This window comes from Balaenoptera physalus (genome assembly GCF_965194825.1).
Source record: "Balaenoptera physalus genome assembly, chromosome: 15".
Lineage (NCBI taxonomy): Eukaryota > Metazoa > Chordata > Mammalia > Artiodactyla > Balaenopteridae > Balaenoptera > Balaenoptera physalus.
In genome coordinates, this window is record NC_138894.1 from 47,055,968 (window position 1) to 47,078,508 (window position 22,541).

General features: G+C 45.7%; 1 protein-coding gene across 7 annotated transcripts in view; it reads left to right on the forward strand.

The window, feature by feature from the left end:
- The first annotated feature begins 559 nt into the window (after positions 1-559).
- LOC309643533 (uncharacterized protein) overlaps positions 560-22,541 on the forward strand; it is a 455,314-nt gene continuing 433,332 nt past the window's right edge. For 5 of the 7 annotated variants that reach the window (XR_014253791.1, XM_082426308.1, XM_082426309.1 and 2 more), the window contains exon 1: positions 939-1,019. The gene's annotated coding sequence lies outside the window, so the exon portion shown is untranslated. The other 2 variants (XM_082426306.1, XM_082426307.1) reach the window with 2 other exon arrangements.

Consider the following 22,541-nt stretch of genomic DNA (forward strand, 5'->3'; position numbering starts at 1 on the left):
ATAGCTGCAATAAATGTAGGAACAATAAAAATAAATTGATGAAGTAAATGTCAGCGCTGTTCCCCTGAGCTGCCCCCACACCTTTGTCCAAAAGTAGAACATCTCCAATTACAGAGGGTGGAAACAGCCTTCAATGACAATATGACAAGGACAGAACACAGAACGCTGGCACAGAGAACACAATTATGCACAGCCTTGAAAAATTGTATCATAGCACAATGCATGGGAGAAATCAATTAATGATGCAGGGCTTCCACTGCTGTCTAATAATCCTAGAAAGGAAAGGAGGGGGAAAAAAACCCCTGTACACCCCAGTGCATCAAAAAGGTGACCCTTAAGTGGAAGTCTACTTAATACCAGAGGTCAGTCTTCAGAGTTTATAGCATCCGAAATACTCTTTTTTTTTTTCTTCTCATTTTTTTTCCTCTTAAAAAAATCTAACAGTCTTAAGGAGGCATTGAAGTAAAAGTCACTTCTCCTCTGGTTAAATAGGCTTGCAAAAGAGAGTTCTTTGGCAGAAAGGGCAGGGATGAGCAAAGCGCGTGGCTGTCATCGCGAGCCCACCAGCTGAAAGGGAAAAGGCAAAAGTTAGGCATAAACACGGTGGAAGGTAGAAGGTGATTTATCTTGTGCAATTTACAACAGGTGCTAAACATTACGAAAACCAGAGCTATTAAGCAATCAAATTAAGCTATAATTATAACCGAAGAAAACTGTACAGGAATTCTAATTAATTCAAATCTGAACATGTCCAAGAGGAATGCTCCAGCAACCCCACTTCTGAATAAAACAAAACAAAAATAACCCTTGGATAATGCCTTCAGATTGCACAGGAAATTAAGAAACACTTCTCGGCCGGAATATCCCAGGCATTCCGTATTAAATGGTGAGAGAAATTACCTGCAGTGCCTGAGCACTTGGCTTTTCAGGTACGCACCATGTAAAGCACGTAGTTGAGGGGGGACCCTTAACTTGGCGGGATTTGAAGATGGAGTGGACCAAGGGATTCCACCTTCCGTGTAAGTACTTCAAAGAGTCTGAAGGGGTGGCTCATTCTTCTCTCCTTTGAAGGTTTCTCCCAGGGCATGTGAGGCTTTTAAAGAGCTCTTCACACTCCCCTTTTATTTTTTATTTTTTTGTGTCTTTTGGACCAATTCCATTTTCTTTTCAGCCACTCCTCTTCCAGTTCTCAATTCCAGTCGTTGCATCTGACTTAGCTTTCTGCTTTTCTTCCATCCCAGGGAGCCCTGGGATGTCAGAAGACCAGGGCAGGGTTTTCTATTGGATGTACCCACATCATGCAAGTCGTGTCCCATTAAGCCGCAGAGTTATGGGAAGAAGTGGATGTTTAGATATTTGCATAAGATTTCCAACCCAAAGACTGAACCATTTGATTAGGGTACCTATTTCCCTAATTCATGATTCTTTAATTTTAACAATTTAAGAACAGGAACAACAAAAACAACAGCATTGACAGCTAACATTTATCAGAAGTTTATTACGTACCAGATAGTCTACTGAATTCTTTACTTGGATTATCTCAGTTAATTCTCTCAACCACTCTATGAAATAGGCACTCTTACAATACCCATTTTATGGAAGAAGAGTCAGGGCCCACTGTTGGCTGTTAAATCAATTGTTAAAACAAAGACCCCTTTCGTTTTATTCACATGATGCTCTTGCATTTCTAAATAATTTAATGTAAATACTCTTTGCTTTTCACTCTCTCAGGTTAAGGTGGTGGGGAGTGTGTGGGGAGGGAGAGTGATTTTCTCAGGATGAGTTCGCCTTCTGGACTGAGTGCAGCATGGCCCCCATCGTTAGCACAGTTTTGCCTGCCATTTTGAGTATTCACCTCTGAACACATCCTTGACTTTTGCTCTGACTTTGCTTCCATTCATATTACAAAATGCCGCTTGAGGGCAAAGACGTGTGAAGAAGCACTGATTTTGTGCATATTGGAATTCGTAGCTCTTTTAACCTTTACTGGAGTTTGTGTTCTCATAGGAATCTCCATGCTGACTTTTGACTGTGTTGATAATGGGCATGTAGCTATTTTCCTTCTGTGGTATGTGGGTCCCTCAGAGCCTTCCTACAAGGCCTCAGGGCCTTGATTCATGGGGAGGGTAGAGTTGGTAGCTTCCTAGTTTGGAAAAAGTAGTCCGTAAATGTTTGCTGGAAGCAATTCTAATAATAGCACTGTGGAGAAATTCTAATTCCCCTGGATAGATGAGGAAACCAAGAATTAGAGAGTTAGAAATTTGACCAAGGTCACATTGCCAGTTACGTGGTAGACCTAAGAAACGAGCTAGAGTGTAAATGCTCTTCTGTGTGCCATGCCACCTGTGCATGTACATGGGCACCCACACCCACAGTGTCCCTTCTCTGCCCCTGCAGCACCCTGTAGGAGATATGGAACTCCCCGCAGCCACCCTTTCTTTCCCTCTTGCTTTCCAGGGCATCTGCTAAACCTGGGACTGAGGGGAGTACAGAAACTGCCCAAGGCTTGCTGCAGGGAGGGTTATGCGAACAAAAATGGCTTTTGTGCAGGGTATCAGGGCGTGAGGACCTCCAGCCTGGAGCCTCCTAAAGGGTAGCTTAGGGATTCACCAACCTAGTAGAGGACTCGACACAGTAGCTCCTCAATAGAAAGTAGACGATGTTATTATTACAGCCGGGAGATGTGAAGGCATCTGCTGTCATGGGAATATGTACTAGCTGACCAAAAGCTACCCTACACATACATTCAAAAAGATAAATAATAATCCTTAACATCCACTAAGTACTTATGTGCTGAGGCCATTGCATACATGTCATTCGATTCTCACGACAACCCATTGAGGTTGATACAATTACTGTCCCCAATACAAGGCTGAGGAAATTGGACCTTAGAGAAATTCAGTGACTTTTCCAAGATCTCACAGCTAGTAAAGGGCAGAACTGGAATTCTAACCCAGGCAGGTGAACCCAGGAGTCCAGCTCCTAGGCGACAAGCTATGCCTGTCACAAACCCGTAGCGCAAGAGGGGGTTCCAAAAGCAGAGTGTGCAAAACTCAGGGAAGGGCTGTGGACCTGGGGTCGGGGTGGCTAGGAAGAGGGTCTTTTCAGCTGGAATCTCACAGTGAAGTGGGGTTTGGGAAGGCAGTGAATGACGGAGGAGGAGCGAGGTGTGTAGACCTCACAGAAGGTGTGAGCAGAGGGCACCCCCAGCCAGGGGGCCTGGAGCAGTAGGACTCACAGGGAGAGAGCCATGGGTCTCCTTTCACCTCCTTTCAGGGAAGGTACAGTTTGCACACGGCAGACCCCCCTCACCCCTAATGTGACCTTGGCCCTGAGGTAACTCTCCTGAGCTTGCTGCTCCTATGGGGAAGCAGGTGCCCTTGGGATCCCCCAGGGAACTTCTAACTATGGGCTTCATGGCCTGAGGTGTAATCTGTGCTTTCTGTGCTTTGAGAGACATGGGCTGCAGCCTGCAGTGGCCTGTTGGGATGACAAGCTCTGCTTGTCAGTCTGGCCTACTGGGAATTTTCTCAGCCTCCCCTCTGCCCCCTGCTGTCCTGTCCTCCCCCGTGAGGAGCTTCTGGAGTTGGGGAGGCCCTGGCATTCCTTATGTCTGCACACTCAGCTTCTGGCTTTTGAAATCCTTCCCAGTTTTTAAGTAATGAGCACCTCTCTTGCCTGTGGGTTGAGGCTGATTTTGACCTCATACAGTGAGACTTGCTTTTTACAATTTTTTTTGATTTTTTAAAAAATTTATTTATTTTTGGCCGTGTTGGGTCTTCATTGCTGCGCGTGGGCTTTCTCTAGTTGCAGCGAGCGGGGGCTACTCTTCATTGTGGTGCACGGGTTTCTCATCGCGGTGGCTTCTCTTGTTGCGGAGCACAGTCTCTAGGTGTGTGGGCTTCAGTAGTTGTGGCACATGGGCTCAGTAGTTGTGGCGCACAGGCTTAGTTACTCCGCAGCATGTGGGATCTTCCTGGACCAAGACTCGAACCCGTGTCCCCTACATTGGCAGGTGGATTCTTAACCACTGCACCACTAGGGAAGCCCCAAGACTTGCTTTTAAACTGGCCTAGCGGGTGACCCAAGGGCAGCTCCCAGGGTGTGGCAGGAGCCCTGGATGGGCAAACCAGTATGTCAGCCACCCAGGTGCCCTGTGTCCTGCTTGCTCTGTAAAGTTGGACCAGGAGTCCTATCTGGGATCAGAGCATGGTGGTGATGAGCTCTGGCTCTGGAAGCTGACTGTCTGGGTTTAAATCCCACGTCTCTCACCACCAACAGCATGACCCTGGACAAGTCACTTAACACTCCACTCTGCAGTGTCCTCACTGCACCTCTCTCGGAGTAATGGAAAAATACATGGAAAATACTTAGGAGAGCAGCTGGCATATAATTTCAGCTGCTCTCTGAAAGCTAGCTGTCTTTTTGTACTATTAGAGCTCCAGGAAGCTCATCCTACCTGCCCATTTCACTGATGAGAAGTCTGAGGCCCAGATAGGTTGTTTCCCTGCCTAATGTCACCTACCTGGTATCAAAACCAGGGTGTTGCTCCAGCAGCGCTGGGCTCCCACAGCAGGGCTTTTTCCACTTAGCCCAGGTTCTGTGGTTGGGTCTGTTTCTTGAAGGAGGACACAAGATCCCATGCATCTTGTTAAAAATAGATTCCTGGGCCCCAACCCTGGACCCATTAAAACGGAATTTCTGGAGAGGTGCACGAAAATCTGTATTTTAGCCAAGAGAGCACCCCTTCCATCCGTACCTTCCACCTCCCACTTGATTCTTACGTACTTTAAAGCTTGAGAGCTGCTGGCTTAGCTTTGAGTAATTTGGTAAAAATACTGCAAGATCAACCCCAGCGGTCTCCACAGTCTTCAGTCAGCCCAAGTTTGTGTCCTGCCTCCTGTGTGCCCTTCACGCAGCCCCATCAGCCTGTCCTCAGGGAGCTTACAGATCTGTTGATCAGCATCGGGGGGGGAGGGGTGCTGGTGAGAAAAGGGGAAGGTCAGCAGGGGTTCAGGTGCTCAAGAGGAGGCAGAGATGATTGGTGACACTGATGTTGAGAGAGGTCAAAGGCCAGTGAGTGGGCAGTCAAGAGGGACTTCAAGTAGAGGAGCTTGGAGTAGGCAGAGGAGAGAAGCAAGTGCCGCTCCGGGAGCGCCACCCCTGGGGAGTGGAGCTGCAGGGAGCAGGTGTCACTGGGGGCAGCTGCAGGGTGTGCGATGGGGATGGCCTGACTTACCAGCTACCAAGACACCTACCCCCTTCTTTTGATACTGCCAGGCTACTCTTTTATGATTAACAAACACCCTCTCTCCAAAGCTACCGTTGATTTGATTTCATCTGTATACTTGATTTTTATTTGTTTGGGGGCTGTGGGAGAGCAGTTTGCCTCTTAATGCCTTTGTTCCTACAACCCCCTCGGGGATAGTAGAGGCCAGCGTGGACCTCCTGGTGTGGCCACAGGAGACGTGGGAGCAGCAGGCACGCAGGGCAGGAGGGAAGTGGTCTGGTGGGGAGGGGGTGCCATCTCTCTGGTGCTCTGCAGAGGCACCACCACCCGCAGCAGCTCCCTGGATACCCCCCTCTGCTTGGAAGGGATGGGGTGGGCTGACCTTCGTGGCAGGTGTGAAAGAAGAGAGTTCCCTGGTTCCTGTCACTGGAGGTTACGAAGATTTATCTGCGCTGCTTTACGTTCTTTCTGAAAGCTTGCAGGGTATAAATTAGAAATAAATAAAAATAGATTTATCAGCACTTTCCAAGTTTATACCAAATTTGGGGGTGGCAGTAGAAGTGCCTCCCTGAGCCCTTTAATTCAGAGGTCAAGATGTGTGTGAGGATAAAGACCACATAGCTGCTGCCATCCTCAGACACTGCCACTGAGCAGAGGCTCCCAGCCAGACATCTTGTTGAGAGAGGGCACATGTGATAACTGCTAATATTCCCAAGTGCTGACTATAGACCATTCGCTGTGATAAGCTCTTTATGTGGATTAACCCTTCAAGATGGGTACCAGCATCACCATTTTCCAGATGAGAAAACTGAGGCCCAGAAAGAATAGTCTGCATTGGTGAGTAGTAAATTGGAACTGGAACCTAGGCAGCCTGGCTGCAGAGGTCACACTCAAACCCAGGCCACAGAACACCTGCCTTATTTGCTCAGGAGGAGAAGGGACTGTGCATGTTTATTACTAGTTGGTTAGAGAGACAGCTGATGTGCTTGGCTCCACTGTATTTGGAGGCTGGCTGGAGTCAGCATTGTTTGTGGTGGGCAGACTGGCAGCTCCTGGAAGGCAGGGCTGGGGGCTGGTTGAGTTGCTCTGCCAAGACCCCAGCATCTCTGACTTCTGTGCGTGATGCCATTAGCTGCAGATGGTCAAGTGCAGCCATGTTGCACTGCCCAGCATTGATGGAGGACCACCTTTTCATTACTAGCAAGCTCTCCCCTTCCCCTCGTACTTTTGCCCACTAGGTTTAGGATCCATAAATGGTTCTTGCCTGTCCCAGTTACTACAGTGTATTTGCTTAATGGTGATTTTCTATTTCTTTTATTTCTTCCACATTTATTAATTGGAATTCTGCTGTAAGAAACAGATGGCCCCTCTCTCCTACCTATCTATCTATCTATCTATTTTGTCATGGACCTTGACTATTTATTCTATTGAACCCATGGGTTACCTTTAAATTCCATTGCCATGCTTGCAAGTTCAGCCTTGCTCCGTTTCTTGCCTGGATCACAGCAACAGCCTTCAAACTGGTCTCCTTGCCTCCAGCCTCCTCCCTTTCAAGCCAGACTTTACATGTGTACCTGAGGTCATGTAATGCCAATCCGACCATGTCACAACCCTTCAGCTGCTTTCTTTTGCCCATAAGTTCCTTTGAACGGTAATATAATGACAGCTAACGTTTGCTGAATATTTTCTAAATGCTTTACTTGCATATTCTCGTTGAATCCTCACAATACTTGGACGAATTGGGTAATATCAGCCTCAGCAGCAGCAGCCTCCCCCTAGTGCCGATGAAGAAACTGAGGCATAGAAGGATTAAGCAACCTCCCTAGGGTTGCTGAGCTGTTAAATGTTGAGTTCATAATCTCAGCCACTAGACTAGCCGCCTGCTAAATAGGCCCTTAATGATCTGACCTTGGCTACTTCTGCAGCCGCATTTTCACCAGCCCTGGCATTCATTGCACTTTCCATAAATAGTACTTGTAATGGAAGTAGGCTTTCTCACCCAGTGTTGCTGAGGATCCAGATGACATTTTGGCTGCAGTGCTGGTAGGGACACTGGTAGCAGCAGAAGGAATAGATTTCTAAGAAGTATAATTGTATAAACAGTGGCCAGCTGTCCTGTGACCGTACATGAGTCTAATAGTTCAGTATAGTCAACTAAATTGCAAGCCCTTGTGAATTTCTCACTTACCTGCCCACACCTGGACTGCCATCCCAGGCCTTTATTGCTTTTTCTCTTTTTTCTTTACCACTCAGCATAAGGTAAACCTCCTCTGCAACATTCTTCCTGAGCATCCAGTCTGCCATGATGCCTTTCTCATCAGATTCCTTCATTGGGCCCAAAGCATGTTGATTCTACTTTAGGTCTTCAGGACGTTCTGTAAGAACTCTGGTCAAGGATAATGCATTTTAACTTGTTACATGCCTCCATTGCCTGGAAAGTTGCCTTCTGTATAATATGAGCTCAATTTGAGGATTCCCTGATTGATAACTAGATATAAGACACAACGAGTCATGACTCCAATGCAAGTTAATGCAGGCCCCATATTCATTATCTAAAACCCTTTGGGCCATGTGTGTTTTGGAATACAGAATTTTTCTGATTTTAGCAAGGTATTATGGTGTGTATCCAGTATAATTTATAATACCCTTTGTGGGGCCTGGGGAATTATTCCACAGTCAAATATGTTAATATTTTTCTAATGAAATATATGAAAATTCTAGGAGAGGCAAATAAAATTTTTAAATAGCTTCATGACAAGTCTTACCATCACCTAAGTTCCAAAATTTTTTTTTCATTTTCAGAGCCTTTTCTCTTTTGGAATTGCAGATAAAGAATTGTGCACTGGCATTAAGGTATTAGTAGGTGGTGTAAAGAGGCACCAACATTGTGTCCTGGGAGTCGAGATGAAAGACTTCCAGGGATGAGAATGCCAAAGCCACTGACAGTTGTGGGCAGGGGAGTCCTTTGGCCCCTTGCCTAGTTGAGAATTAAGACCCAATGACAGGATGAAGAGGCCAGTGAGGAGCGATTACAGTTGTCCAGGAGAGAGGTCCCTGACTTGGGGTGCTGGTAACAGGATGGAGAAACAAAGTGATGTGAAACGTTACAAAGAAATGAGCCACAGAACTTGAGGGTGGTGGTTCAATCAGATGTTCCCAGACTTTGTGCTCCACTGTTTGGAAGGATGTTGATGTCTTAAACAGCATGAGAGTAGAGAGGAGATGGGCTGAGGAGAAGATGGATGCATTTGAGCACTTGGAATGCACTTTAACCCATCAGGTGGAAATAACTTTTAAGAATAAAAGAGAAAATAGTATGACACTACCGCTATAGTGGTGTGTGCATCACTGAAAATATTTAATTATCGTCATCAATCTTTCTATTGTTATTATGACTCTGTTATTTTGCAAGTCTCCTCCTCACTAGCACGCAGTCCCCTGCTGTCCAAGGCCAGGCCCGTTCTCAGACCAGCCTCCACCCAGTCCAGTCTGATCTGCTCCCAAGTCTTCCAGGAAAGCATCACGTGCGTGCTCTGTTGGTTTGCATTGTCAACCTGTAAACGGTCACTTATTTATTGAAAAAACAGGCTTTGTCTGTCACCCGGGGGTGCAGGTTTCCTGGCTGGGTTATGAATCCTGGGAAATAGAGGACCGAAGGAGTGTAGTGTCAGGCTTGGGTAGGTCATAAAGTTCATGGTTAGGCTTTTACAAGTAGAATTCTAGAGCTGGAAACAGTCACAAAAAAATAAGCCTGCTTTCTTCTCCTTCTGCCAAGATTAAAACAGCCCTTGACCAGCAATCCCTGGTCAAAATGACCATCCTCAGAGCCACCTGGAGCCTCCTGCTGTAGGACTGGTTCACCCTTCTTTTCTCCGCTTAGGCAGAGATGAAGGAAATGAGACATCCTGGGTAGACCTCACCTGCAGGGCTGCCGGGTGCTGGGTGGGAGGATGGGTCCAGCAGGCCAGGTGGGTGATTGTGTATGTTTCCGGAGGAGTGGGCAGGGACGCTCTTTCTCCCCGCTTTGTGGCTCTCTCACTGTTTGCTGGTGCTGCTGGGAGCTCTCTAGGAGAGAGCTCTCAGGACTAGGATGCAGGGAGGAGATAAGGGGAGATGGGTTGAGGGATTACATAGAAAGGGAAAATAAAGTTGGCAAATTTGATTCAACTCTGATCTCAGTTCCCAAGGATTGCTTTGGATAGAGCCAAACAGTCTCCAGGAAATGAAAGTTTTACCTCTTGGGAGAGGTTCTAGCTCTCACAGGTGATTTGCATGCTTGATGATACCCATCGTCAGTCCCCAAATACAAGCGGTTTCCCGCTCTGTCCTCATCCTCAGCCTGTCCTTTGACCTGGCTGGGGAGTAGGAGGGAGGAGGACCTGGTCTTTGTCTTTCTCAGTGGTTCCAAAACAGCTGTCATAAACACACTCTGGTTGACCCAGTACCACATCTGCAGTTAAGGGGAGAGGATGCCTGACATCCAAAAAGGCTCTTCTCTTGGAATTTAAGTGCTCCCTTAAATGGCTATAAACTCACCTCCAGAGATGGTGGAGTCTGGAGCCCTCTTTATCATTCTTGGACTTTAGCATCTGCTGCCCTCCCGAGGGTGTTCAGTTTTTTAAGGAGGAGATGCCAACCTCAGTGAGGTTCCTGCCCTGAGGTAGATCTGAGCAGCGGCTGTGATGGGGAGCAGTTTCAGCAGTGGCCTCAATGTGAGGGCATTTCCTCCCTGGGATGGATGCCAAGAGCTCTGAGGGTCACCATCTTAACTGAGACGCATGCTTTTCCTTCTAGACTTTCACCGCCACCTGGCTGAAGCTACCACCTGACCTCGAAAACCTGGATACTCCTTTTTAAGGGGTCTGCGATATCTTTTATATGCCCGCAGCTCATGTTGCTTTCACCAGGGAGAAGTAGGAACATGGGAATCACAATTCTGAGGTTTGCATTGGGAAGCAGCTGTGGACACGATTGGACTTCATAGTCAGTCACATTGAGTGCAAACTCTGTGTCCCTCTCTTCTCCCTTTCCAAGTTCCTGAACTGCTCACTTATTACCTCTGCTCCCACCTTTCTATTCTTCAACTCCATATCATACAGGCCCATGACTTTCCAAGTTCAAAGGGATCCTTTGCATTTTTGGCAAACTCAGCCCCTCTGTGGTTTTGGACACTCTTGGCCACTCCCTGCCTCTGGAACGTCTCTTCCATTGACTCAGGTGACTTTACTCCCTTGGGCTTTGGGCAAGTTATTTAGCCTCTGTGAGTCTTGATCGGCCCAGTGCTCAGTGGGGACAGTTGTCATATAGCATGGAGTTGTCGTGAAGAGTGCATGCACGTTGTGGTGTTTCCCCAGATGAGGTTATAGGTGCTGCTATAGGTAATGTTTGGTGACCAGTTCATTGAATATTATAGCTATAGTTATTATTCCAATGTATTTTGTCAAAAAAGAGCGTATCAAACCCATGGTTGTATTACGATACTGTGAGATTTTTCTCCTGAAATAGTAATGAATGAGTAAATATATTGGAAGAAAAACATTTAGCAATGATACTATTAGTGTACACGGATATGACCAAAATTGGAAAAAATACTGAGACAATACACACAGAGAGACACCAGCAAGGTGCCTGGCATATAGTAAATGCTAGTTATTAACTGTTTTGATTGTCCTACTCTCTAGCCATGTTTTTTCCTGTCTTTTCTGGGTTCTTTTCCTCATTCTGCCCTTTTAAACAAAACATACACTCACACACAGTATATGTAGGATGTGAGTGTGTGTGTGTAGAGAGACTATATATATACATATATATATAGAGAGAGACAGACAGAGAGACAGAGACAGAGAGAGAGGAGAAGAGAAACATGCTAGTACTCTGATTACAACCCAGGATTTCTACAACTAATTGTGTTTAATGTATGAACCCGCCCCCAGTCGACATAGACTTCCAGGAGAGGGGAGATGAGCATAAACTGAAATAAAGGAAGGCATTCTTGATAGAGAAAAACATGAAGGAGATTTTTAGTGTTGTTCATCAAAGTGACCCACTGGGAATTTTCCGCTTGTGGCATTTTCTATTCCCCACCAGCCCCAGGTACTCCCAGAGTTACCCACAGAGCCCTTTGGGGGTTGGGAGAACTGCATGGAAATGAAACAGTGGCAGCCAGGTGTGGGTCAGGTCTGTCCAGGGGACTCCAGAGTTCCTGGCTCTCAACATGGTTCCACTCTGTCCTCACCTGACAGAGGCTGGGTGTTCTGGAGACCTGGGCGTGGGCAGTTACCTGCTCTCCTGGTGGGCTGAGTCAGGACCCACATCCCACCAATACACCCTGATCCTCCACCAGGACTGTTGGGATGTGTTCTAAGCTGCATCTACAAATGATAAGTATATTTTACATATTCATGAACCATTTCCCATAGCAGACCCCACTACCACTGTGTAGAAGTGTCCCCTAAACTTCTCTGGAGATCAGTTGGTCTTGGAAAGGCCATCCCTCCTCCAAAGGGGATACGAGATCTTCAGATCCTGGGGTTGCATTAGGTTTTAACTCTGGACCTGTGCTGGCTCCCATAGGCTTATATCAGAGTTTTTATGCATATAGGACAATGAGAGAAATGTACCAAAATGTATTGTCCTGATGGGGGTATAAATTTACCTAACTCAGTGGACTGATTTAAGGGGTGTAGTGGTTGCAATTCTGTTGATAGTGTATTTTCTGGGATGAGAGATGGAGTGAGTTGAGTAGAAAATTCACAAGCTCCCTTATCTTGGCTCTCTGATCCCAGTCCTCCCCACAACCAACCAACTGGCCCAGAACCTATCCTGGAACCTGAGCTGGAAGGAGGGGGGTGGGACTGGCAGAGATATCCTCTCTGGAATTGTCTCTCTCCCAGGGGAGCTCTTGAAGAAACCCTGAAGCAGAGAATTTTCCTGCTCTCCTTATGAAAGAGAAGGATTTCATTTGCTCGTTTATAAATGGGAGCTGTCTAGTAGTTAAATCTGCTCGGGGACTGAGGTATGGGAGCGTGTTTGAGAGTTTCTTGTTGATAATATCACATGGAAATGGCGTTCTGCTAGCATAAGCCAACTCCTGAAAAATGGGTCCTTTAATGTCCTCTCAGTGAGACCAGCTACATGACAACTAGCCTGGGGAGCTAAAATACTGGTGAGAAATTGAAGCCATAGATCTGTCTCAGAGTGCGGCCTCATCAGCTGTGACTGTTAGGTGTTAAGTTGAAGACTCTACAGCCCTCCAGTCTTGCCTGCATATGATGGATGGCAGCTCGGGGATCAGCTAGGGCCGGAAAGGCTGGTGGTGGGTGCTGTTGCTGCTGGGTGCTAATTTGATATGTGTTCCCCTCTGGGACATGCACTGGGGATGCCTCAGGGGAGAAGAGAGACCCAGGAGTTCTGGTGATTGCATCAGTCAGGCTCCAGCCAGGAAAACAAGAAGCATCGGAGGTATTTCACACAGAGGAGATTTAATGCAGGGAATTGGTTACAGAGGTGTCGGAAGGAAGTGCTGGGGGAGCAAAAGGGAGAAAGTAGGTAGTTGGCGAGGAGCAGAAGAAAGAAGAGGCAATACCTAGAGATGAGGAAGCTGCTAATCCCTCTGGACGGGAGCCCGCACCTGAGCCCAGGCTGCGCTGCTGGAATTGCTTGGGAGGTGCTGCTGCCACCCTCCTGGCGGCTGGAATCAGGAAGGACTCCATCCCGCTGCCGCTATGGCAACTGCTGGCCAGCGCCAGAGCTGCCTCTGACGGCTGGAAAACTAGCAGGAAGCTTTTCTCCTTCTCCCACCTTCTGATCTCTCACCAGTGCCTCCCTTTGGCAGAACCTGACCAGAGCGACCCGGGAGTGTGTGAAGTGTATGCCCGGACTCCCAGCCCAGTGATAAGGAGAGCTGATAGAAGGGTCTGTGCAAAGGGAGAGGCAGCAGATAAATAAAGGGCACAGAGTTCTGTGATTGAGGTGTGGAAGTGGAAGCTAAGAGAGAAGTTCCTAACTTGGTTCAGTGACTAGGATGCATTTACGATTTGAAATCCATTGTGCCCTGAGTATGGTTTCCCCCCACCCCCTACAGTTCTCTGGAGAAAAGATGTTAGAGTTGGAAGATGGTCAGTATTTCACCCGGGGCAGGAATGTCCTCTGCAGCATTTGGAAGCTTGGGAAGACGGCTCTGTAGCTGTTGCTCAGACATTTCCAGTGACAAGGAAGCTTGCTAGCGAGGTAGCCAGTTCATTTCACAGTCGGACAGTTCTGATTATTGGCAAGTCTTTTGTTGAGCGGAAACCTGTCTTCAAGGAACGTCTGGTCACTGGTCCTTGTCCTATACCCCATGGGTGATATCCTCATCTCACTTACTGTTTACTTTGGGAGGCATTATGTGTTATGTAGACAAGGTGGGCTTTGGATTCTGTATTAGTCAGAAGTTGGTTGGTCTATGGAAGGCAGGATCCTCCCCCAAAGAAAAATGGCTTAAGTGTAGAATCTGGGGGAGGCAGTACAGGGTAAGTTGGGGACGCTACCCTGTCAAGTCCCTAGGGACCCAGTCTCCTTCCACATTTCTACTCTGCCAGCCCCAAAGCATACCCCACAACCTCATGGCCCAAGGTCGAGCTGTGGCCATCCCATCCATGTTCCAAGCAGTGGAATGGGTGGAGGTGGAGGTGAGTGGAATGCGGCTTCTCTCTTAAGGAAGTATCCTGGAGGCTGCCATTAGAAACCTCCCTTTACATTTGATTGGCCAGAACTTGGTTATGTGGTCAAAATGTAGCTGCCAAGGAGTCCGGGAAATGTATTCTTTACCTGGGCAGCTAAGTGTCCAGTCCAAACTTCTGTGACTGTGGGAAAGAAGACAACAGATATCGGGGTACAGCAAGCACTCTAGCAACAGAGTCAAGTTTTATAGGCCAAGCACTGCACTAGGCCAGTGCTTCTCACAATTAATGTGATGTGAATCTCCTGGGGAGTTTGTTAAATGCAGATGTTGACTTAGTAGATCTCATTGAGGGCGGGGGTTCTGAATTTCTGTCAGGCTCCCAGCTGATACCAGTATTGCTGGTCCAAGGACCATATGGTGTACAAAGGACTGGACAGTGTTGAACAAGACGGACAGAGGCTCATCGTGCATCTCACAAGTGGAGTTGAATCCCAGACTTTTTACTGTAAACCTACATTTTGGGGATACTGTGAGATTAAAAGAGCCTGGCTCCCAGGAGGCCCTTAAATGTAGCCTCCTTCCTGCCTTTGGTGTGTCTCCTCCAGGGGGGTGCTGATTGGGCCAGACAGCATGAGCTGTTCGAATTCAGTGTATCAGCTGAACACTGCAGAAAAAGGAGCAGTTGGGGGTCACCCGAGAGCCAGGCGAGATTTTCAGTGATTGTGGACAGAGGCGTCCAGCGGGCACGGAGGACAGCAGAGAGGAAGCTTCAGGCTGGGCACGGGGCAGTGCAGCAGAGAGCACTTCCTCCTGTGCCAGGGAGGACCAGGGCCTGAAAGAAACAAGGCCGCCACCGTGGGCCTGCCCAACTCCCCATCTGCTCGGGGAGAAAAAGGACACGGAGGAGAGGCAGGAATTCAGGCAATTAATTCTTTATTTAAAGAATAATAAACAGCCATATTTTACATACTGAAAGAGGGAACAAGGTAAAAGGGGTTAAAAACTAAAAAGCAAGGACGGCAGACACCAATTAACACAATGCTAATTGACAATTTCCCCAAGCTTCCATGAAACATGCCAGGCCGATTTCCCCAATTGCTAATTAAATCAAACCACACACACACAATACTAATTTCCCTAACTTAGGGAACTCAGTAGACAAATAAAATGAGAAACTAACTTAAACATTTTGTCAAAGTATGGGAAGAAGGATGAATGAAATCTTAACATGAATAAACTTTGGCTTCACATAAATTTGTAAAAGTTCTGGCATGTTTAATGAAGTCTTGAAATATCCCAGTATCTCTGTTCTACTCACAATTGCATAAATGCACTTCGCTAATCACAAAATAATACACAGCAGTGCTCTTAAACTTATGCTCTCGCCCTCCAGTCAAGGGTATCCAGCGCATCATGGAAGTGACCTGTAAATTGCACCATTTAAAAATTATAAAATACCTACTTAATTACAATTAAAAACAAAGGAATAACTTTTCTTTAAAATAGTCCCCGAGGTTCTTTGAGCTGGAGTCTGGCTTTGTGAAAACGAGAAGCCAGTCACTTAATCACATAGTTGAGTGTGGAAGCAGCTCGCCTTGGCTGGCGTTCTGGCGACTCTCCCTCCCCCCAGCCCCCGCTCTGATCTATCTCAGGGGCCCCATCGCTCCCTTTCCCACCGGTCCCCGTTGCAGCCTGCTTTGAAGTGTCCCCTTTACCCTCTGTGCTACGCTCAGGGCCCACTAGAAGCATCCCCGTTGAATTTTGCCGTCACAGAACAGGGACGGATCTTTGAGGTCATCTATCTAATTCGCTCATTTTCCTGTTGAGGAAACTTGGGCCAAGAGATGCGAATGTGTCTAAGATCTGACAGCCGGCCTGAGGCCCCCAGGTTTTTTTTAATTATGTGAGAATGATATGATTATCTGAATAATCGTAGCAAAGACTTACATAATGTTTACTGTGTTCCATAGGTTCCATTTATGTTGTCAGTGCTCCACAAAATTAACCCCGCTGATCCTCACAATGATCCTGAGAGGTCAGTATCATTATTTCCCCACTTTGTATATAAAGAAACAGAGGCACCGCAGTGTTAAATAGCTCCCCAGAGGTCACATCCCTAAGTGGTGGAACTAGATTTAACTCCAGGAAGACTGGTCCCAGGTCCACGCTCTTAACCACTCCATTAACCTGCTCTTTTGTAGACTAATTAGAAAATATAGATAGAAATAAAGTAGAAAATGAGAATAAACGTCACCTGTAATAGTACTTTTCAGACAAATATAACCATCATTAGAATTTTGGATGTATCCTAACATAATTTGTCCTCCTTCTTCTTACATATTAAAAAAAAAATAGAATCAAACATATTCACGTGCTTTCATATGATTCACCTGATTTTGCTTTTTTTCTGTTAACAGTGTACTATGAACAGCTTTCCATTGCCTCTGAATGCACGTACGTGTGCAGCATGATATTCGGTGGTTGAAATGCATCCCGCTGAATGGATGTGCCACAATTTATTTAACCTAGGCACTGTGCTGTAGTTGAAATTTAGGTGGTTTCTTCTTTCCCTCTTGTAGCATGCTGCAGTGGACATCTGTATACAAACATCTTTATTTTCTTGTTGGATTTTCCTTATGGTAATCCTTTCACTATTAAATATATGGAAACCAGAAGATCTGAAAGGTGAGGGGGAGGGAGTGTCAGGTGGGGGTGGAGGACACCCCTAGATATGCAGATCTAGGAAGCTGGACTCCCAGCCAGCAATGGAGGAAACCCTCACCCGCTAAAGGAAATATTTTACCACGTGTCCATTCTTGTGCAGTTTCTTGGGGATCACTAAGGCAAGGGCCAGAGCCCCCCAAAAGAATATAATAGGACACTCTCCTTCTGAGGCTCAGTAAGCGTTTCTTTGCGGGGGTAAGTGATTAGCTTTAGACATATGTATGTGTTTAAAGAGTTGTTGTTGTTATTATTTTAGGGTAATGGCTGCTCAGTGGGCTATATATATGAAAACTAGGCTGCTGATGAAACTTGTTTACATAGATTCATATGTTCCACCCACTAGCCAGAGGGGCAAGTGGGCATCTCTGCTCAGCCTGGGATGTAGGCATGGGAGACGGCCATGCACAGCGCAGAGCTGGGTTCTTTGGCCTTTTTGTCCTGACTGGCATCCGTAATGCATTTGTCAAGAGGGAGGCTGCTTATCTGTCCTTGTCCCTTCCTGGGACAAAGGCAGACCTGTCACTGTGAGATCAAGGGAACTCTGGAAATGTGTGGAAGGACAGCTGAAAGTCTTTCTCGTTCATTGTGATTTATCATAATCACTGACCCCTCCCCCAGGATGAAATAGGAATGAAATAGTAATGTGATAGGTTAATGCTGATAATTAAAGTGAGTTTAAGACCAGTGTGAGACTGAACTGTGTGTGTGGGTGGTTGAAATCGTTGTTTGATGTGAAAGTCAGTGATTGAATTATTCAGAGAGAGTGATTTCCAAATGATAATTTTACACTTTACATAACTGATTTTGATTTATCATAGTGGCACCCAGTTGAGCTGCTTTAGTTCTAAGGGGCTGTTAGCGCTTCCATCCCAAACCCCTGGTTTGTAGCCCAGACACACAAAAACCTGCTCATGTCTGAAATTTGACAGTGTTATCTCTCTGGCATGGCTTTTCCCCCTCATCCCTCATAAGAGTTTATGGCTTATTTGGTTTTGCAGTTTATAATCTGGCAGAGGGTGTGTGTGTGAGTGTACATGAGCGAGTGCATACATGCCTGTGTGTGTGTATAGTGAATGGCCCAGATAGCCTGATCTCTCCTTCCCTTTCATTGTGGCTTTATGAAAGCTTTGATCTTTTGTCATTTAGCAAGAGGTAGGGCCATGCTGGGAATAGGACCCCACGGGCAGCTGGAATGAAAATGGTATAGCAGTGGCAAGTTGCAATGCTGCTTCAGAACTGAGAGGAGAGAGTGAAAAGCTTGGGAGCCCCACTTCCGCATAAACCCAAGAGAAGGAATGTGAGACTCTGGGATGGTATGAACTTATGCCAAGTAAATCCATCTGAAAAACCAGGCCTCCAGAGGCTGCTGTTTCTCATCTAAATTTTTTTTTTTTTGCTGGAAGTGACACAAACCAAGGCACAGTTCTCCTGCTGATCTTTTCTGGAGCAGCCTAGAATGCAAGTGCCACACGGGACAGGCAGGCGGGTTACTTATCCTAACAAATCTGCTTGGTTGGCACCATGCTTCAAACCACACCCCACCCAACACTTCAGCCTCCCTCCCTCCTTGCTTTTGGGACAGGGGGTGACTTATTCTTATGAGTAAAAGCAGTGACACGAGAACCAGTCATTCATTGGCAACTCTGAGCACATACATATGGTATAATAATATGGACAGCAGCATTTGTTGAGTCCTTACTTTGTGACAGGTACTGTCTTAAGGACGTTTACTATATTAACTCATTTGATTCTCCCTAGAACCCTATGAAGTATTTCTGTTTTTGCCCCATTTCATACATCAGAGGCTGAGGGTCACCAAGTTGCCCCTGAGTGCGGCGTCTGCGCTCAGAGTTCTGCTTCAGCACCGGTCCACGTTCCACGCTTACTCCTTCAGTAAAGGAGGTCTTTGCTTGTTGAAGCCTTTTGGATGGCTGGTTGCAGGTCTCTGATCTGTGGCTCCAAAATAGGCAGGAATAAAGCAGCCCCATCAGAGAATATGCTGGAAAACTGGGGGGGATCTCAAGGAGTTTGGGGATGGTGAGGAAAGGCTGGGTGAGTGGAAGGAAGGAAAGGAGTTGGGACACCACTGTGGGAGAAGGGCAGGAGTGGGGAGGGAAAGGGGGTATCAGCAAAGAGGTTCTGGAATTCTAGACCCTACGCCCTCTGGTTTGGCACTCAGGTCAGAGTCCCACGATGGTAGGTCCTGAAAGGAGGTTTGAGTTCCCTAACCTGTAGAACTTGTCAACTGGACACTCTCCCTCCTCTCTGCTTTGATCTGATTTTAAAAACAATGTTCAAAGTGCCTCAAACTGGGGTTTAGATACCTCTGGAGGTACCCAGGGCTGCCCCATAAATCTGGTGGATGATTTCAAGGAGGGGAAGTTAAATGATTTGGTTGGTTAGTAATCAAAATATTACTTTTGTAACAAAATAAATCTCAATAAATTATGAAGTAGAAAACAAAATTCTAATGACGTCTTAAGATAAAACCTGGGATTTCTAAGAACTTTTTTCCTTTCATTGGAATTCTGAGCTAGGTTCCCAGACCCCTGGCAGCACAGATCCACTCTTCTCTGCCCTTTGGGGCTTTTTGGGAGTGAAGTGGGAGCAGCTTTGTTGCACGTGTTCCCCTGGCCTTGCCAGGGATCCCACAAGGCAGATGAGACCTGGCTCCAACCCAGCCCTCTTTCCGTATGACTCCAGGGGACTTCTGTCCTCAGAACTTCTGTGGATAATATTCTAATAAACTTTGGGGTAGGATACCTTTCAAAGGAAGACGGGAACCCCAGAGGCTTGGAAAAAGAAGAATGGAAACATAACACTCAAAAGCACAAAGTTTTGTATATGACAAAAGACAATATAAACCAATTTATAAGACAAATGACCAACTTTTGGGAGAAGATATTTGTATCACATATAAAGGATTAATATTCTTAGTATACAAAGAGGTCTTACAAAGCAGAAAGTAAAGGACAACCGATAGAAAAAATGGGGAAAAGTACTTCTGTAGTTTTATAGAAAAAAATGGCTGATAAACATTTGAGAAGATACTCAGCCTCACTAGTTATTAAAGAAATGTTAATTAAACAGTAACATATAATTTTTTTCACCTGGGAGATTTGCAAAAATGGAAGCAATTTGATGCTGGCAGGCGTGCAGGGAAATGGGCAGACTCATATAGTATTGGTGGGAATGGGTATATTGGTACAGACTTTCTGGTGAGTCATTTGACTGGATTTCTTAGAATTTAAAATGATCTTATTAAGTACCGAAAAGTAAAATAATAGCAGGAGTATTGTGTCTGTATAAGGACATATGTATAATGACATTCCTTATAGTTGGTTTGTGAAGTAGTTGGTTGCAACTTAAATGTCCAGTAAGAGGGAAAATGGTGACATGTACAGTGTCATCCATGTGATGGAATATTATGCAGCTATTACCTTTTTAGGTAAGTCTTTATATGCTGACATGAGAATAAGCACAGTGCAGGCTGACAGTGTCACCACTTTTTGATGAAAAAAAAAAATACATGTTTTTATATAGTTATGTTGTCTAAACATAGGTACAAATCAAGGAAGAAAAATGCACCAAGAGGGCTATAGTCAGTGAGATTAGAGATGGCTTTTCTTTTATGTGTTTTGTAGTGTTTTTCAGAATTTAAACAAATGCACTCCTGTTATATCACTTCCTTCCTGTGCACTCATTGGATCCCCAATATCACCATTTTGTGTTCCTGCTTACCTGTCCAAATGAATATATTTGCCCCCTTATACTATACTCAGAGAATCCAAGTTTCCAGTCCTGGAGGTGACCTTGATGTTTCATCCAACCTCCCTATTTTGCAGTATTTTGCAAATGAGTGTGTGAGGCTCTGAGGGAACACATGTCGCCATTTCCTTAGGACAGCCCTGATTTGTCTGTCATCCCAGTGTCCTGGCTGATTAATTCTCCCTTTCAGTCTCGGATGTGTCCTGATCTGGACTCTAAATTATGTGGCTACCCTGCTTGGAGAGGTCATGTAGTAGTTCAAGTTCACAAAGTTGGTGAGAGGTGGCGGCAGGGATCAAACCCAGAGCTCCTAATTTCACTGGATTTGGTGAAAGGCAAGTCCTGTCCTCAGTGAGCTTCTAGTAACCTCGCCAAGAAAAGGCATTTCCCCACAAAGGCAGGTGGCTCTCTGGAGAAAAATGTTGGATTTAACTCTTGGTTCTGCCCCTACTGGCTGTTCTCTCAGTCTAAGCTGCCTTATCTGTAAAGTGGGGTTACTAGTGCCGGTCTCAGAGGGTTGATGTGAGTATTAAATACAGTGCTGAGCGTAGTACTTAGCAGGTAAACCTCATTTATGAAAAGAGCAGTCCAATATAATGCTAAATTACATAAAACTCCAAGTATATGGAATTCTCTGGTGTAAAAATGAAATTCTCAGTGTGTCCTGGCACTGAAGGACACTAGGCACCTCGGACAAGCCCATTCTTATTTCATAGATGAACTTTCCAAATATCCAGGGGAAAGTTCTGTTTTAGGGTTGCCAGAAGATGGAAGAGCTTTGAGTTGCTTGTTAGAAGTTGAACTCGATGGCTAAGTAGGTTGGTTCATTCAGGTGAGTGTTGTGGAGCCAGAGGCTCGTGCAGTCAGAAGGGAACTTGGAAATGATGTGGTGCCACTCTGGGCAGAAAATGCTCTGGCAGCCTTCATTATCCAAAACTCACGTGGTCTTGTGCTGATCCTGCTGGGAAACAAGCACAAGGGACCCTCTGGTCCTCTCTCTTGTCCCTGGCTTTCCTCCTCCAAGAGCCCTAGTGGGGAAAAGCCTCTGAAAGGCTTTCCTGCCACATCTTGCTTGGACACCCACCACCTAACTGGTTAGGAGCCTGGGTCAGAGGCACTTAGTGGTCAGTTCATACCCTCTGTGTCCCTGGCAAAGGCCGAGTCTCCAGGTAAATACTTCCCTTATTTACTGGTGGGCACAGAAAAGGGCTTTTGGGTTTTCACTTCTGAATTAGTAAGAAGAAGGGACAAAGGACCTGGATGAAAACAGTAACAACAAAAGCAACACATTTTTCCACTTGGTCTGTTTGGAAATTTGAGCCTAAAATCTCACTCATTCTAAGAAAGTAGATTATTCCAGGACAACAAAGCATATTCCAGAGGGCTCCATGTTGAACGTGAGCTAGCATCATTAGACAAAAACTTTAGACTAGTCTGCTCCTATGTGCAGCAAAACAATACTTTCTAGTATTTTGTGAGCATTCACTATGTGCCAGTCACTGTGCTAAGTGCTTTACAGGCATGATCTCATTTAATTCTAATAAGAACCTCTGAGCTTGGTGCTATTATTATCTCCATTATTCAAATGCGGAAACTAAGGCTTAAAGGAGTGAACTTGCCCAAAGTTCTCAGCTAGAAAAATCCAGAATATAAAGCCAGATTTCTCTGATGTCAACAATTATGTCTTATCTCTATATTGTATAGCCTGCCTGTTAGCCTACAGTGTGCCAGGCACTGTCCTAGAGAACAGCTCTTTTGTTGGCAGGTTTTGACCATGAAATTTTGTGGCACACTTAAAATATTTTTTCCTAGTTCTGACTGACGCCTCCCTCTTCCTCTCCCTCCTTCTTTTTTCTAGAGGAAGAAAGTCTCAAATACCTGCTGATTGCCATATCTCCCAGCCTATGTGGTCAACATTTAATTACATTAGCATTTGTTTTCACTAAAAAAGTAATCACATTACTGCCTTTCATGTCACATTAGTGAAAATGGATACCAATATGATACATATTAATAGAATATGATGGGAAATTGCTAATACAATTAGACTTTCACATTTTATTAGTCCTGGAGTGACACCATACGTGGAAGAACAGCTTACTTTAGTGGTGATGAGGAATGGGGGAGAGGTGGTGGATGCCTGTCTATCCTTCATAG